The sequence below is a fragment of the Adiantum capillus-veneris genome, chromosome 3 (assembly GCF_014529385.1).
Source record: "Adiantum capillus-veneris isolate H3 chromosome 3, ASM1452938v2, whole genome shotgun sequence".
In the NCBI taxonomy this organism is placed as follows: Eukaryota; Viridiplantae; Streptophyta; class Polypodiopsida; order Polypodiales; family Pteridaceae; genus Adiantum; species Adiantum capillus-veneris.
Genome location: NC_140933.1, coordinates 23360807 through 23379499, shown reverse-complemented (window position 1 = coordinate 23379499; position 18693 = coordinate 23360807). Strand labels below are relative to the sequence as shown.

At 40.5% G+C, this 18693-nt stretch overlaps 1 pseudogene; it reads right to left on the bottom strand.

Annotated features, from left to right (window-relative positions):
• Positions 1 to 2957: 2957 nt before the first annotated feature.
• On the bottom strand, positions 2958 to 17442 carry LOC147460605 (uncharacterized; annotated as a pseudogene).
• Positions 17443 to 18693: the final 1251 nt, after the last annotated feature.

The window sequence follows — 18693 nt, the reverse complement described above, 5'->3', positions numbered from 1 at the left end:
GAACAAGCTCGTTCTATCCAAGTGTAGCGTGTCTCTGTGTCTTTAAGCTTGCGACTATAATATGCAACGGGATGCATTTTTTTATCATAAAGTTGGGCAATGCAACTAGATAAAACTGAATGTGAGCAAGTGGAAAATAAATGAAAAGGTTTGGAAGCATTTGGTGGCTTAAGAATAGGGGCCTTAGTAAATGCACTTTTAAGGGAAGAAAAAGAGGTCTCTTGAGGTGTCCACCAAATAAACTTTTTCTCAACCCTCAAAAGGGTATTAAGTGGTAAAATAAGATGAGCCATATATTTAATAAAGCAGCTATAATGCTTAGCAGCCCCAAGAAAACCCCTAACCTGACGAACAGTGGTAGGTGCAAGAAATGCAAGGAGGGCTTCAACCTTTGTAGGGTCCATAGCTATCCCATGTGCACTAATAAGGTGTCCCAATAAAATGTCATAGGAAACTCCAAACACACACTTGTGAGCATTCAATGCATCTCGACACTTTTGAAACACATAGTGGAGGGCTTTAAGAAAATTCGCTCGAGTGGTCCCCACGCCTATGTCATCCATAAATACTTTGAGAAAGTCTATCAGGTCATCACGAAAAGTCTCATGCTTATACTTTTGATAAGATGTCCCAACATTGCATAACCCAAATGGCATGACATGATATGCAAATGTCCCTAAGATGGTGGTAAAAGTGGTTTTAAGCTTATCTTCATCAGCTACTGCCATCTGGTTGTATCCTGGGAACCCATCCATAAATCCATAAATCTCCCTCCCAGCTAAAGCATCTAAAATCTGATCAATAAAAGGCAACGGGTAGTAGTCTTTGATGATAGCCTTATTAAGTTGTTTATAATCAACACATATACGAAGCTGCTTGTTTTTCTATAATGCTCCGGCAACCGACGTTGACATTGACGCATAGGAACAGCACCAGGCTTAAGTGGGATATGATGCACAACTAACTTGGGTGGGAAACCTTTCAACTCCGTGTAATCCCATGCAAAAATGTCCTGGTACTCCTGACATAAACAAATAACCTCCTCCCTTAATGGTGACTCTAAAGAAGCTCCCAAAAGCACAACTTTGTCCTCCCCTTTTATAGGAACCCTCATAGTGTCTTCATCATCTCTAGCCTGAGGTGGAGTCTCCGCGTTTTCATCAAGGATAATCTCAATAGCATCATGGTAAATATAATAAGAACTAGGTGTACAAGAACAAGTAGAACTACGGTCATCATCAGCATCACTCTCAATTTCTGAAGTAACCCCAGGACTCGTAATAGAAGAAGGGTAAGCTGGCAGAACTATCCGTGAAGATCTCCTACCCAACAACAACTGTCCTCTAGGGATATCAATAGCGCAATCTGTCCGCCATATCCAAGGTCTCCCCAAAAGAAGCCAGTACTGCCCAGGTCCCGGACTAAGCCGCAAAACATAACAAAAAATCTCCACAGTTCGTCCTGCCACAGTAATGGGCAAACCCTGAATAAAACTCTCAACACTCACAGAACGGTGATCGCCCATGTGTAACCCAGTAAACAGGAACCCCATTAAAAGATAATCCAATCTTGGAAAAGGTTGTGTAACTCAAAACGTTGAAGCTCCCAACACTCGTCTCTCTCACTGCACCACTCCTGTGGAGTAAGCTCTGTAGTAGTCTGTAGTGTAGGTCGACCCCCCTGCATCGCTATCATCCTGCTGGTGGAGGATAGCTCAAACTGAAGTGTCGGGCTCGTGAGAGTGGACCAAGCAGCTATCCCCCAAGTGTACTGACGTGACGTGGAAAGATCTGGCATCAGCCGAAGGACGTGAAGCCAAACCTGTTGTGCCAAAGGACAATCCCAAAGACAATGGTGTTGACTCTCCATGGGATGGTCACAAGCTGCGCATGCTGCCCGAGAGACCACTATGTACAATCCAGCTCCCAACTGCTGTGGCTCGATGTGCAACCAGCCACCACTGGAACAAAGTGGCTCGCCGACGGCTGTCTATATAGCTTGATTATGCACTTTGAATGGACCAAGGCATGTGAAGAATCCTTCATGAAGCTTAAGCAAGCTCTCACCTCAACTCCAATATTGAAAGCACCAGATTGGGATAAGGTATCCCACGTACATGTAGATGCTTCAAATTTTGCTATCGGTTGCATACTAGCTCAACCAAGAGAGGGGAAAATTGACTTTCCTATTTCTTATGCTAGCCGACAATTGAACATGGCAGAAAAGAATTACACCACCACCGAAAGAGAAGGACTAGGAATGATCTATGCCGTTAAAAAGTATAGACATTACCTATTAGCCAACAAGTTTGTGTTCTTTGTGGACCACCAAGCTTTCGGCCCGCCATCAACTATAGTATGTGGGATCACAAGTTCGTGGATCATTCACTCCACTCGGGGACACTCTCGCTCAACAAGAAGGGAATCCACCTTCTAAACAGCAGGAAGAATAGGACTCACCCTCTTTGAAAAACCCAAATCTCTATAGTACCTTCTCAAAAGGGCACGGCTAGAAGGAGAAGTGAGAAGGTATTGTGGTAGGGACATGGTAAACTCCACTCTATTAAGAGTAGCAACAAGGTCAAAAGAAGGTATAGGAGGGAAATAAATTACTTGGGGTAGGATGAATACAAACATGACGAGGCTGGGGCAAAGGGTCAAGAACGGGAACAGCAACACGGGTGCGTGGGTGGGTAGCAACATCGGGTGTAGAGTCTCTCTCCTCCTCAACAATTTTCTCTTTTCCCTTTCGTGTAATGGCATGCACAGGCAATGCAACAGAATCAATCATATTAACTGATGGATTATTTGTTGTTGTGGGTGCCAAACTAGAAGAACCCATGGTTGGAGAACTAGGAGACCCTCTTTGTAAAAGTGTCCAACTAGGGCCTGGAGGTCTCTCAGTCCCGCTACGATGGTTCATGGGGCCTAGCAGTGGTATTGTAAAATTGTTGTTCATCATGTGGCGCATCTTAATATAGAAATTTTCTTCAGTATGCCCCTTTCCTAAACATCTCTCATAAGTGCAGATGACTGTGGGACAGTCTTTGGAAAGATGGTCGGGTACGCCACAAGCACGACACACAATCTTAGTGGGATTAGGCTCAGGGCGGCGAGCGGACAACAAATTTTGTTGGCGCTTCAAAAAGTTCACATCTAGAGTCATAGATTTCATGTTTTCATTTAACTGGTTCATGTAATTATTCATCGTGTCTTTCAAGTCCCCAATACTAGATGCAGTGCTCTCATAACCATCCCCACCCTTGTGATGCATGGAAGGTGCAGTGGTAGAAGTAGATTGAGGATAAGTCACAAAAGGTTGGGGAGCATGAGAAACTGGTGCCGGGAGATGTGGAGAGGTGGATGAAGAGGAAATTTCTATAACAGGTGTGGGTGCTGGGAGTGAAAGAGGCGATGGTGTAGCTTGAAGTTGGAGTGGGGTAACAGGTGGTAATTGCAGAGGTGGTGTCGATTGTAATTGGGGTACATAAGATGGGGCTGGTAAAGATAAACTCGGAGTGGACATGGGTAAAGAGGAGTGGCTATTTTTTGCAAGCTTCTAATTTAGAGCTTCTAAAGATAAATTAGAGCTTTCTTTGTTGTGATGCTAGTTTTCGTAGAATCCATTTTAGAGCTTTTGGGTCAAATCTATGTACATACAAGTGGTTGCATTTTTATGGTATGTTATTTGCAATAGAAAATCTTTTAGTAAAGAAATTCTTGTGATAACTAAAATAGAATTGTTATGAATAGAGTATTAATCTTTATACACCAATAAACTTGGATTCAAGACAACAACACTAATCTACTCTCTATTAATATTCCCATTGTAAACCATTTTAATGTAAACTCTAATACATACAGAGGATTGTCACTACTAGTAATTATGAGTAGCAAATCAAATGCCACAAACCATTGTCTAAGTGCTTCTCAAGAAACTTGTGTGATATACTTTGTTAAATTAGTATTTACAAGATCAAGATGCTACCTTCTCATCAAGCAAGAGCTAAATAGTAAGATTCAAAGCAATTAGAATCTTCTTCTGCATCTACGAACTCAGAAAGAGAACACCTTGCACCAAAAAACTTGTAGTAACCTAAGTGATGCCTCTATTGTGTCATTCACAAATGAAAATCTTCTTGTATACTATGGAATTTCAAATTTTGTTTTTCATGCTACACACTAGATTGTGAGCATATCAAACAAAGCTGTACATTGTTAGGAGATACTATGTGAAGGAATTTTGAATGATGTCTCTGTTGTTTCATTCAAAACTGAGCTTCTTTTCTATACAATGAAATTTCACTCTATGTTCTTCATGCTATGCAGTAGTTTGTCAGTGTGTTAAACCAAGCTTAATTGTAACGAACTACTTTGTAAAGGACATTATTGACTTCAAAGATAGGCCCCCAAAAATTGAGAGGAGGGAGTGAGTGCTTTCAACTGCAAGAGAAAGTGCGTATGGAACTTTTTGCAATGTTTAAATCTTCATCTATATCAAAAGTCTTTATATCAAAATGCACAAATGTGAACTCTCACTCTTTTGAACAACAAGTACGACCCATACATGGCATGGAAACTTGTCTTGATGTTCCATACCCTTAATAAAACTACTCAATTAATTCAAATGACATATATAGAGTGTTAAACACAATGATGAGAACTCACAACCCTTACAAAAATTGGATCCCTTTATTGTTTTCTACGTTTATTTGTACCCATTATCCAATCTAACATATGGGTATTCATTTCAACAAGGAGATCAAGCACATTTGACACCATTGTCTTAGGGAGGCATCATATTAATAGTAATCAATTGGTCCTCTTTTAGGACCTAGAGAAAGGATGCCTTTCTAATTTGATCATTACTATCGAAAAGTATATATGGATCCAAAAGGAGTGCATATGAATGTGGTTTGGGAAATAATCCATTGATCCTTGTAGGACCTAGAGAAAGACTTTGCCTTTCTAATTTGATCATTACCATTAAAAAGCATATATGGATCCAAAAGGAGTGCATATGAACATGGTTTGGAAAGCAAAATCTCATTATAAATTATTTCATTGCAATTATTTTTCAATAGTGCCCTTCACATAGTCTATCTGACAATGCTTCTTACATGTGATATCTACAAGCTTTGTATTTTTGCATCTATTGTAGTGCTATTTATTGAGTTATGTTGCTTGAAAACAAAGCAAAAATATACTATGATTAACACAGGCTTGGCAACCCCTTTTTATTAAGATAATTATGGATTTGTTTCCACAATGTAATCATGATCCTTTAAATTATTTTGGTTTTTTAAAAATTCCAATAAAAAGCAAACTCGCATGCTATAGTAACATCCCCCCCCCCCCCCCATTGGCCCCTTGTGAGGTTAAGGGAAGGATTTTGACTATTGGCAAGTGTGTACTTGGGGGTTGAGCAAGCTCTTCTTTAGATAAAAGAAAACACCTCATAAACATAGTATGAAGCAAATAAACCTCATAACTCTTGTCACATTATTTACAAGAGGGTAGTTGGCCCTACTTGAAATGTACATCTTGGACAAGTGCAAGAATAGCCTTGTTATAAGCACTTGGAGAGAAATTTTGAGAGAACTACTTTAGAATATTCCAAACGAGTACAAATCATAAATTTTGACATGTGAAAAATGTTTTGATTGACTCAAAACATGATGCTCAAGACTTAATCAAAACCATTATCTGTGTAGGGACCATTGGCCATAAAGTCTCTTTATAACGAGCGCAATTAGAAAAAGAAAAAAAATTACATTGTAGGAGCACTCCCAAGAGACCTCAAAAATATATTGCACAAGTGCTGAACTTAAAAGAATCGTATTCAAGACTTGGTTCCTGATCTATGAAGCCTTGGAATTAAAATCTTCATGCAACAATAGCTCATAGGCTAACTCCATAAATCTATCAGCTTATAGAAGAACAACATTTTTAACAATTAGGAATATCAAGAGAACACAAAGATTTGACATAGAAGTGTTCAATTCAAAAAATGGTGTTTGAGATCTAGGTAAAAACCATTTGGCTTCCAAGTCTTCACTAAGAGCTCACAAACTGGATACGACCAGTCTAAGAGTTCATAGAAGAAGAGTATTTTTTTTATTTTTGAGAAGGAATCTGAAGAGAGTTAATAGATACTAAGAATAAGATTAGAAATCTAGACATGGTTATTTGTTTAGGGTTGCTAGATTCTTTTCTAAATTTCATTTGTCTATGTGTTGTGTAGCACCAATGTCATGCTCAATTGCTTCTTCAAATCTTCCCACTCAGGAGGAGAGATCCCTTTCCTCAAGGTTTCCAAAGTTAAAGATATATAATTAGGATTGTTCTAAAGTTGATCAAATCATTATCTAACATGTCAGCCTTAAATTGAAGACTCTATAAGGGAAGAGACCAAAGTCCATCCGCATGCAAATTATGAGCTTTCAACGACATAATGGGTGAAAATTTCTTTTTCCAAAATAAAGGGACTAATTGCAAGATGATCGGTGAGATCATCTTTTTCTAAGAGTGTGGGACTCATTGCAAAGGGAGAATCCAAAAAATACCCCTCAAATTTCAAAAGTTTCTGCATAGTTTCATCTTTTTGACGATAGAGGTCTATCTTCAAGTGACTTATTTACATTATTTTTCACCAATGAGCTCACAAATAGAGGCATTTTCTACTTATTATAAGCCATTTCAACTTGAGAGGTCCATAATGCCATCCAAAATCTTAGGTCTACCACGGAGAACTCCTCTTCCTATTAAAAAGGAAAGTGCTTGGAGATGTTTGTGAGAGTTACAAGCGGTATTTCTAGAGTTCTTGAAAAGTTTAAAAATTTTGGAGAAATATGAAGAGCATTTTAGGAATTTTCGGAAATTTAGGGGTATTTTGGAAATTTTATCAAATTTGAAGGGTAGTTTGGTGCGAAAAGAGGTAATACGAGGAAATGTGGGAGATATCGTGGGAGCTATCGTGAGAGCTCGCAATCCGTCCGCGCACGCAGATGAATTTTGAGCTCTTGATGAGGAGGCTCGACGCTCTTAAAGCTGGACTTGCCTATTGTTTGCAATCAACGAGGATCCACCTGCCTTTTGTGCCAGCACACAACCGGTGCTGCTTAATACGTTATGATCTGCATCGTCGTGCCATCGACGATCTTCATTTGAGGGGCTGTGCCGAATGCTAGTAGCTAGTAGACAGTAATTTCTTTTGGAGGGCACTGTCGAGGCCGGCAGTACAAACGATCAATTTCAAAGCCTTTGAACTCATGCAAAACAATGGAGAAAACAACAGTATTCTGATCGCGTTCGCTTCTGCTTTCTTGGCTATTATCATTAAACCCTTGTCATCAAGGTTTGATCTGCTTCTTTTCTTGGAGAGTCTGTTCATTATGAGGTTCTTGCAAACTTAAGCTGCAGAGCGACACCATGCATGTGCATCACAGTCGGAGTCTTAATTTTCTTGAGCAAGCAAAGCAATAATTCAATCACACTATCTGATCAATGACGTGTTTGTCATATACGTGAACATCATACACGCATATGAAAAAGCTGGGCCCAATAAAGAATAGCGAGACATTGATCCACTGCAAAAACAGCTCAGCAAACCCTCTTAAGCCCTTGCTGTAAGGCTGCCCTTGATGCCCTTGCGGGATTTACAATGTCTAAGATGTTGTGCGCACGCGCGCGCGAGAGACAAAGAGAGAGAGAGAGAGAGAGAGAGAGAGGCATGCCATTTTTTCACATTGGCAGCTTGTTTGGCATGCCTTTGATATCCGCAACAACTCTTTTCCCATATCTATTTTGGCTCACACATGACGTCTTGGTGGCACCTCAAACTACAAACTGCAATCTGCGATTCCCGGGGGAACTCCCTTATTTTTCCCTTCAGATCTATATCACAATTTAACATAACTGGATTGTGGGATTGTCGAGGGACATGCATTGCCTCTTGACTCGGGTTTCTCAAAAGGAGAGAACATTAAAGCTTCAAGATCAATAAAACACACATGTAAAGAGGATTTTGCAGCATCATTTTGATGTTTGTGTGTTGTCTCTATTCGTGATTCTATGTATAATAATTGATGTCTTATATTGTAGCTCAAGGTCAATAACTTGGTGCTTAATGTCATCATCTCAATGATGCTCACCACCAACAACCAATCTATTGAGGGTGCATACCGTCTTCGTCAGTGCAAGCCACATTACCATGGGATCTAATTTAATGATCCCTTGAGTGGTGGGATTGCCACGGATCTGCAGGTGGTTGGACGACTCACCTAAAGGCTCGTGCCTCATGCCTTAGCCACATGCCCATACACCCCTAGCCACTTCACTTGCTAATTATAAAGTAAATTGGCCTATGCATGTAGTGAGAATTGTGCCGGGTTTCTTTGTTGTGCATCCCACCGCTTGACCTCCATTGACAACCAAAGATTATGCCCAAAAATACATGATCACCACAAAGATAGATTCCAAGAAGATATAATCAAAACAAAGATCATGCCAAGTAATTAGTTATGGCTATAAGGAGAAAGACTCTATGTTTTTTTTATAGAATTCAAGGCAAGGGTTTCTCTGTCCATTTTAGCACTCTCCTAGACCAATCTTATAGGAGGAAAAACCAAGAAGGGTTTGCTAAGATGGCTTTACAATGTTTTGAATGAATGAAATAATAGGGCATATCCCCAAATTCCATTACTCTTGTTAGGTTTCTTTATAGATGAAGTCATTGAGATTTGGTGTATGAGAGCCAAATATATTTGATTATGTATGAAAACATATGGCATTGCACCAAACAAGGAATACTACAGTTATATTGTTCATTATTTTGAATGTATAAGGATTCTGATAAACCTATAGGAGCAGTCAAGGTGATGCCATTGTCAAGTCCTTATCCTCATGATTCTATGGAAGAAAAAATGTTCTTTGTGGGACCATAACTCTATAGAGCGGGATGATACATGCAAAACTATAATATTGTTTTGCACCTCAAAGGTCTCAACAATTTGGATAGTCCCCAATCATTGTTTTTAATAAATAGTTCCATTCCTTTTATCTTAAGTCTACCTTGCTTGGGGGGGGAGGTAAGAAAACATGATTTGTGAGTTTTTTGCTAAATTGTGAGATGCTAAACATTTCTTTTTTTAGCTTGTAAATCATTGGCATCCTTTCCTTCATTCAATTAACTAGGTTGTAAACAACATATATGCACAAATTACATGTGTTATATAGCTTCAACGTATTCACACCATATTTGGCTTTACAAAGGTGCATCAAAATAAATTTTACTTTCAAGCTCTAAATTACAAAAGCTCTAAATTCTCTTGAAAAACCCTAAATAAAAAGCTCACATTATTATTATCCCCGGTAAAGAGTGTGGTGTTAGCCATGGGTAATACGATGGAGATGGTGTCGCAACTAGTTGTGGTTCATAAGCGCACCTGCAGGAACTCTCCACATTAACAACAGACGTGATAGTAGTATTTAAATCTTGTGGAGCCTGAGCCCTCACTAAAATTTGAATACTAGGATGCAACCCCCTAAGAAATGATTACACGATGGTAAGCGGATCAATGTTAAAAGTGGGAGTATAATGGTCAATAAAATTCCTAAACCTGGTGGCGGCTTGCTCAATGCTTTCATGCGGATAATTTTGCTTAAAGGAGCGTAACTGCTCAAAAAATGAGAAAAAAATTAGAAATTTGTGAAAAGCAGCTACAAATTTTTGCTCATAATCGGCAAAACTAGGAATAGAATTTGCTTGCTACTTGGAAAACCAATTCAAAGCTTCCCCTTTTAGTGTGGTGCTAAAATAAGTCATTACATGTCCCTCCTCGACTGTGACGTCAAACAAGCAATTTTAAAATTGTTTACATGGGCAGCAGGATCTTCCAAGGGCGACCCATGAAATGTTGGGAGTGGGATGAATGGCGCATCAGGGCGAGCGAGATTAGCTGGTAGCACTAGAGGTGACTGGATTGCAAAGGGTTGGCCATGATGGAAATATGGTCAGAAATTAAGGTACCCGACGGACCTTTTCCTGGTGGAGTTGATACTTTTGTAATATGTTGTTGTGAAGGAGGTGCAGGGCTAGAATGCCCTTGTAATGCCTTTTCCATTTCCCTTCTATGATATCTCTTAGCTCGCTCACTCTCCCTAAGACGTTCTCACCACTCTTTATCACTGTGCATACGTCCCCTTCCAAGTAGGCTCGTGTCGCAGAACCTCGACTAAGTCAAGGTCCCACCGAGCATGCCACTGTCTAGTAAATATCAGGATGGGCAAGGCAAAGAGGACAAAGACCCAAAAAAAACCCCTAGATACCAAACAAAGATATATGATAAGTGCAATATGAGCCCCTCAAAACCCAATGAGAAATATGGAGGGAACTTAGAGATAAAATAATGTGCTAAACGTCCGTTGCCAGGAGCGTTGGAGTGGTTGGAGTATAGACACACTTGCAAATAACAAACACGACACGGACACAAATATGGTGAAGATTTGTAACAAAATGTTATAGTGAATGCTTACGAACCGACACAATGAGAATATACACAAATTGTGTTTATATTATGATGTCTCCCCTCTTCGATTTGCAACACGGGCAACTTCTCTCTCTCTCTCTCTCTCTCTCTCTCTCTCTCTCTCTCTCTCTCTCTCTCTCTCTTCGTCAACAAAGGGACAGCCCTCTCAGGCACTCTCTCTCCCTCTTCAAATCACTGCAGAGAGACAAAGTCTCTCTTTCTCTCTCCCCTTGCTCTCGACAGCCCACAAACGAGACCTCTCTCTTTCTCGATTTGCAGCAAGTAGTACTCTCTCTCTTTCTCCTCGATTTGACTACACACAGCCTGCAAGAGCAAGGCTCTCTCTCTCTCTCTCTCTCTCTCTCTCTCTCTCTCTCTCTCTCTCTCTCTCTCTCTCTCTCTCCTCTGTCTTCATCAACAAAGGGGCAGCCCTCTCAGGCACTCTCTCTCCCTCTTCAAATCACTGCAGAGAGACAAACTCTCTTTCTCTCTCCCCTTGCTCTCGGCAACCCACAGAGAAGCCCTCTCTCTTTATCGATTTGCAGCAGAGTAGTACTCTCTCTCTCTTTCTCCTCGATTTGACTACAAACAACTTGCAAGATCAAGGCTCTCTCTCTCAGAAATCCTGAGGCAATTTCTTTCTTCCTCGATTTGAAGCAAAGAAGCTTTCTCACACTAACTCAATAGAGAACATTCACAAACACACACACACACACACACAAAACTCTTGAAATGCTCACAGCTTGCTCTGTATGCAGCCGGCGAGGCACAAATGGAACCCCATCTCCTTCCTCTCTCTCACGAGCAGACACGAGCCCCCGAAAGGCATCCCTTCATTTTATTTTATTTTGTTATCATGCCTCCTCTAAAAACTCCAACCTTATAACTTTGTAAATGGAATGAACACTTGAAATCAAAATGTAAACTACAAGAATCATTTTGGTATTTCATGTTGATCCATGTCGCGACCATCATTTGCAATCCTTCTTTAAAATTTGAGTTTCTCGAGCACTGCAAAAACGACCAACCTTCCTCGACCAGGATTAAGCATGGCATCTCAAACAATCACAATATTGACAGTGATAATGCTAATGCAAACAAATGCAACACAATGGCGGTGATAAAAATGTGTATGTATGCTGTGGTGCAATGATGCGGGGATATAAAGATAGCCTTCGCTCTCTAAGAAAAAATGCAAGACAACCCCTAGCAATTTTTGGTTCATTCATAAGTTGAGATGTAGACAATTAGTAGTATATTGAGCTCTTTACGAACATTGACTAATTTTATGCCCAAGTGTAGCCAATTTTCAGCATTGCCCCTATCTATAAATTAAATACATGTAAGAGGAACATGATCATGAGATTGCGCTCTCTCTCTCTCTCTCTCTCTCTCTCTCTCTCTCTCTCTCTCTCTCTCTCGGATTCGTGTGAGCTGGCCACTAGCCATTTAAAATGCCCTAGGTATAAAGGTCAATAACCTTAATGTGAAAGAAGGCTTATTTTTAGAAGAAGAGGGAGCTCAAAAAACGGACGCTCAAGCTACGAGTTGCTCCAACCTTGTAGTCGAGTTTTCTAATGACTGGGTAATCCATTTTCAATTTCGAAATGTGCATTGTGTTTCTCTCTCTTTGCTCTTCAATTCAAGTGTAAGCATTGTCAGTTTTCGTGTGGTTCGCGACTACGTGTCTGTGAGCTGTAATTGCAGATTTGAGTGCTTAAATCATTGTTTTTAGTCATTTTGACCATAGGAGAGTATTCTTAGACCATAGGACAACTTTTCTCGATAGATCTGTTGCAGTTTTCAAGTATATCATTTTAATGATCAGATTGCTTGCAGTCTATTATTTTGTTGGGTTTTTTGTAGGCACATCACACAGCCGCTCATAGCATAATGAGCACCAAAATTTGGGCTTGATGGCTCAAAATGAAGGCACTGGTGTAGAGGAGTTTAACCACAATGGCTTAAGCAATTGCTAAGAAAAAAAAAACTATGCAATTTCTTCTTCTCTAATACACCCTAATCCCGTCCTAATGTGGGTAGTGGCACACGTCGTGTATGTATCCCATCAAGAGGGGGAATTAGCAAAAATGAAATTAAAATGCAGCCTATATGTTGAGGCATAAGAGGTATGAATCAATCACGATGGCAATGAGAGAGAGGTGCCATGTGATCTAGCATAAGTATCTTAACTAAATGATTAGTAGGTGCTAATCACCACTAATGAATCTATTAAAATATGTAGGGATTAAGGAGGATAAAGAGAGAACCATTCCTATTGACATCCTAGTCCAAGCTTAATCACTCAAGTGCTAGTCACCATTAGCGTCTCTGATACCAATATTAGGGATTAAGGAAGATAAAAGAGAGAACCATTCTTGGTATTGACATGTTAGTCACAAGCTTAATCACACAATGGAGTTTAAAGTAGAGTGTAGATACAAAATGATAACTAGAATAATTGAAAGCGATTAAAAAGAGGTTCGTTTTATAGACCTAGAGTAAGCATCTCATATGGCATCATACATGACATCATAAGAAGCTCCAAATCAGTCCAAACTCACTAGAGAAATCATGGGTACTCTTTTAGACCCTTTCATACACTCTTTTACTAAGTTTAGGTGAGTCCACAGCCTCTAGGAATGCCCCTCATGGGTACCTACACACTTAAGGTGTCTTTTCCACATTCTACCACACGATTATTGCCACCTAGGGATTCATCAAGGAAGGGGTGATGCATACCAAAGCATATTATAAATCCCATAAACCTAACAAGAGCTTCATCAAGCAATGAAAGATGGTTGGTTTCGTGGGTAGCTCTTATAGGTAATGCTCTTTATAGTTTTGCAACAATATGCCCTTAAGATGAAAAGACCATAAGTCTTTTTTTCTTATTTCTTATGTGAAGAGCAAGCTTTGACTTGGCTTGAGCTCTTTTTTGAGTGGTACTTGCATGTGCAAGTATTTAAGGTTGCTTATTTTTGTGTGTTGGTTTATGCTTTTTGGGCAAAGCTCCCATAATTGGCATACATCATAAGGTAAAACTTGTGTTTCAAATGTTCTTGACCTATCCTCTTGTTTTATATAATGAGTATTTAACTTTCTTTTATTCTTTATCTTCTCGTTGTAGATGAGATTACCATTTCTAGTTTTCTCAAGAAGACAAGTAGGTTATCAACCAAGGACGTACTTGAAGAATAATTGGCCTTTTTTGAAGGCTTGCACATCAATCAAAGCAGTGACTTGTGGACTCGTTATGTGCATGAGGAGTGTCTTAGACCCATATCATCTTCTACAATTATATTGTGCAGTCCTTTACAATGATCAAGCTCATTATTGGCATGCTTGCTCCATTTGCTATGTCCTCTCTCTAGATTTATGATAGAGATGGGTTGTGGTGCATCCCCTTTGCTCCAAGCTCGTGTGGATTCCACATTTTTGTGTTTTAGTTTTGATAAAGATGATGCCATCATAGTGGTTTTGTGAAGAGTCTACATGGAAAATGTTCTTGCAAAAGAAGACACAAGGGGATACTTCTAATCGCGGCATTGTGTATGGCACATACAAGCTTTCCATTGCCAACAATTGATACGATGATGAGTAGTGAAGCCTCAAACTTCATGCCAATGTATTGTGAATACTTAGTACTTAGCTAGCATGTTTTGTCCTTATAAATAGTCAATTATGAAATCGAAAGATATTGTCAATCATAGATAGCATGCTTTCTTTCTTCTTGCTTTGAAAATTTTGTAGCATCTTGCCATGTTATGTCGAGGAAATGGTGTGCGCGATTGGGCTGGAAGTACAATTATGGAACTCATAATTTAAAAAAGACAATTATCTTGCATCTCTGTTGATGAGGAGTGCTCAAAGGCTTGAGTGCTTTGTCACATACTCAACATACTGGGTCGAATGCACCTGTCATTAATTAATTTCCATCCGTGATTCCTTTGGAATCACGAATTCAGAAGCAAACTCTCTTTCCATGTCCGCTCGTCCCCCTGTGCCTCCTCTGAGGTCCACTGCATCGCGATGCCACCCCCCCCCCGCCCTCTCACCTCCTCCCCTCGCTCTGCGTGATGAACTCAAGGAGCTCTGCATTTCCTGAGTCGTCACATATGTTGGCCCTGCAGCCCAACACACCTTGTCTCCGTCCCATTGGCTCCGTGCTCGCATGTCGCCACAGCTACCAACTCGCCAGACTGAGAGAGAGAGAGGATTGCGCATCTCGAAAGCCCAACACACCCTGTCTCTCTCCCATTGCCTCCGTGCTCGCATCTCGCCACAGCTACCAACTCGCCAGACTGTCCAAGCTTAAGAGAGAGAGGCCTACGCATTGCGCTTGCATCTCTGCATGCACTGCCTTGCCACCTCCTCGCCTCCGTTTCCCCTGCCTGAAATCAATAGCGCGACGACAACAAAATATCTCTCTGTCTCTCCTGCATCTTGGCCGACACAGATGCCTTTTTCTCTCTCGTCCGCGTGGCACGTGCCCGCTTTTCGCTTCCAACCGATGGAAAGGATCTCCGAAGATTCCCCTTAATTCAGCTGCTTCGCAAGAATTAGGGACACATACTGGATAGATTTGTGTATTTCGTAAATGGGAACTTGATGAAAGTGGCTACCTTTGAGAACACGAAAGTTCTTTTGAAGTAAAATGTGCAAGCAATCACGGTTGTGATCCTAAGTGTATTTTTCCAAATCTCATCGCTATCATGTATTATACAAGATGAGTGTCATTTGCTAATTAGTGTTTTTTAACATATTGTGTCATAGTAGTCATTGACCTAAGCTATCATTGCATTAAGACGAATTCTTTCCTTTTTCTTTTCTACAGCATCTTGCCATGGTATGCCAAGGAAATGTTGTGCAAGTCCACTAAGAGTTACACGTATTAAACTTAATCAAAGAAATCAACACTTATATTATAGACATTAATTTGAATTCTATAAGTGCATAGGGTTTAGCATTTATGAAAATGACTAGCATTTATAAGTATTGTCATATCACTTTTTTAAATTTAAGACTTTCTGTTACAACTATTGTTGCCCACTCTAGTTTCTCTCCTGCTTTTCTTTGCCTTGCACAAACGTTTTCACTTACCAAATCAATTATCTCATATTTCTTTAAGATATATTTACAATGTGGTTATTGTCAAGTATGTATACGTTTAACAAATATGCTTTTTGTACAAGATTCATGCATTATGAGTTTTTGGTTATGCCTTTTGGTTCAATCGATTCTCTTGCCACTCATATGACCACCAGGATGGCACACTACGAGCAAGATTATATGACAATGTTTTCCTCGATGACATTTTGTTCTATGGTGCTCTTGAAAAAGAGCACTTACAACACCTTGAGCTGGTATTTGAGTTGCTGAGAGAGCACAAATTTTATGCAAAGCTAAGCAAGTGCGATTTCTTGAAACAAAAATCAACTATTCGGGACATGTAATCTCGTATTTTAACCTTCAAATGGATCCAACTAAGGTATATGTAATTGTACAATGGCCTCGTTCTACTAATCTAGAGAAACTTTAAATTTTCTTAGGTATGGTAAGCTATTATCATAAATTCAAAAAGTGCGCTTGTGTGCGGATGCATGTGTGCGTGGTGGGGTGCGGGAGAGGGAAGAGGAGAGAAGAGTAGGATGCGATGTTGTGTGGATGGAGCAGGCCTCTAGAACGAGGACCCCCTTATTCATTATGTATATACATGAATAAGCAAAGGTATTGTCAATGGGCGACCGAACACCAAACGTCCAGCCCCGGGCAAAGGCACAATGCCTTTACCTTGACAACCTCCCACTTAAATGTGAATGTGCCAATAATTGGGTTCTCCTAGCTAAACTACTATTATGTACAAAAAACAAGGTGGCAACAAGCGTATCTGCGTTAGAGCCTGCATGTGAATCCCGCAAACACTATGTATGGTCTACATACTTGTTGGTTGTATATGATGCCCGAATGCTGACAAAATCTACGCAATACTGGCTATCCTAGCCTCCCCTACGCTATCTACATACATTGCATCATTCGGACTACTCATCATATATGGATGTGTCATGGCCGATAGTGGGATGGCTACGTCCCTCTCACCCATAGGTGGAACCGTGTGTCCTGACATCAACTCATCAACCTCTAGCATGAGCATATCAAAGAACATGTCAGTCATCTTTGTCTGTGTCTCTAAGGAGCAGACCCACTCTACCTCTATTTGCTTAGACTCTGACACGTGCTATGTCTCACTACCTATGTCTCTACAGACTCTACTGGCATGTCCTGCATAGCTATAGAGCATTTAGTTGTGCATGTCCTACACAACTAAATGCTCTGTCTCATAAGCATGGTGGAGCTCACTCGCAAAGCAGACATGTCTCATCTCTCGCTCAACGCATGCCAACAAAAAAATTGAGACCATGTTGTCTCATACCTCAAATACATGTATAAGATATACCAAGACATTGCGGGCTCCCTTGGCAATCACTAGTGATCCACAATGCATGTAGAAAGACTGATCTCCAAGCAGTACCTGACACCCAAAATCTGGTAACTATCTCACTAAGATCAAACTCTGTCTTAGCTGAGGAACATAGTGCACATGTCGTAGTGTATAGGATGCACCACTAGGCAATGACAAGTGATCAAACACCATCGGCCAAGTGCACACAACCAAAGCTCCCACTAGAGAAAGTGCTAAACCACTCACGATGTGGTGTGGCGTGGAAAATTGCATCCTCATCTAGCAACCAACATGGAGAATTGTCACCTCTCGAAGACATGTAAGCAGGAGGAATGCTAAAGGCAAACATGATATCATCATCACTAGCATAATCACTAGCATATGAAGCAACCGCTCTAGCATGTGTCAAAACCTCATCTTCATCACGCATAGATCTCCTTTGCTGCCTCATACGTCTGAAACAACAGGGCCTAATGTGCCCTTTGTGACGACAATGCCAACAACGCAAGTAGCGGCAACTACGAGACCATTGTCTCTCACAAGTCATCACTGTCATTGTCACACATATTTGTGATGGATGCCAATTGTCATAATAATCAATATCTAATTCTCCTAAATGATTTTCTCATATTAAACTGATCATTTAATGTGGGGAAGTGCCAGGGGAGAAAAAGCTAGAATATTGGTTAAGCTAGCAGACCGGCCACAATAGGGATCCAAAGGAGGGAAAATAGGGATCCAAAGGGGGGGGGCATCTGCAAAAGAGCCATGTGCAACAATGGGCTAAAAAGACCCTAAGGTTCAGCCCATTAAGACTTCCAAAATGCTAAGGTTCCAAAATTCAAAGGTTGTGTCCAAAGGTCAACCCTAGGGAAATTGGATGCTTTGTGTGTGACCAAAAAGTCTTTTCAAATCCCTACATAGGAGGGGGCGAGCCTTGGGAGTAGCGGATGAGAGAGAAAGTCACACACACACACACACAAGCTCCCTTTACATAAAGGGAATTAGGGATACATGTCAGCTCCCTAGCACAGATGCCCACAAGGTGTGCCCAATTCCTATTTAATGGCCTTGGAGGTGGACCAATGAGATTTAGGCTAGAGTAAATCTAGTTTAATTAATTTGAAAACACTTAATAAAAGAACCAATGAAAATTAAGTCCTCTAGAAGACTATTGGATAGTCTCCCAAGGGGTCCAATGAGCATTCAGGAGCCCAATGGCTTGCCTGATTCCTATTGTCCAGGAAGGGGTCCAATGAGAGTTTAATTGAATTATTTAATTACCTAAAGCTCTCACAAAAGGGGAAAGGGGGACACATATCAGAAGGCTATCACTTATGCTGCTTAATTGTCAGTGGCTTGACTTGGGGAGGTCCAATGTGGAGCCTGCAAGAGCAAATAGCAAGAGGGCTCGCCCAAGAGAGAGAGGGGGCTGATTTTTGCAAGGCATTATCACACACACACACTCACACAATCTCATGTGTGAAGAAAGAGAAGACTATCTCTTCCCAAGCTTTAATGGAGAGCTCATCACCTACTCCAAGCTTGTGAGATAGAAGCCTACATCAACACACTCTTGGCATGTGGATGCAAATCCCACCAAGAGCCAAGCTTCAATGCATGCTCATCTCCTCTATCAAGCTAATTACTAAGCTAAGCTATGCTAATATGAGTGATTATGTGAGGAGATGTACATCTTTCT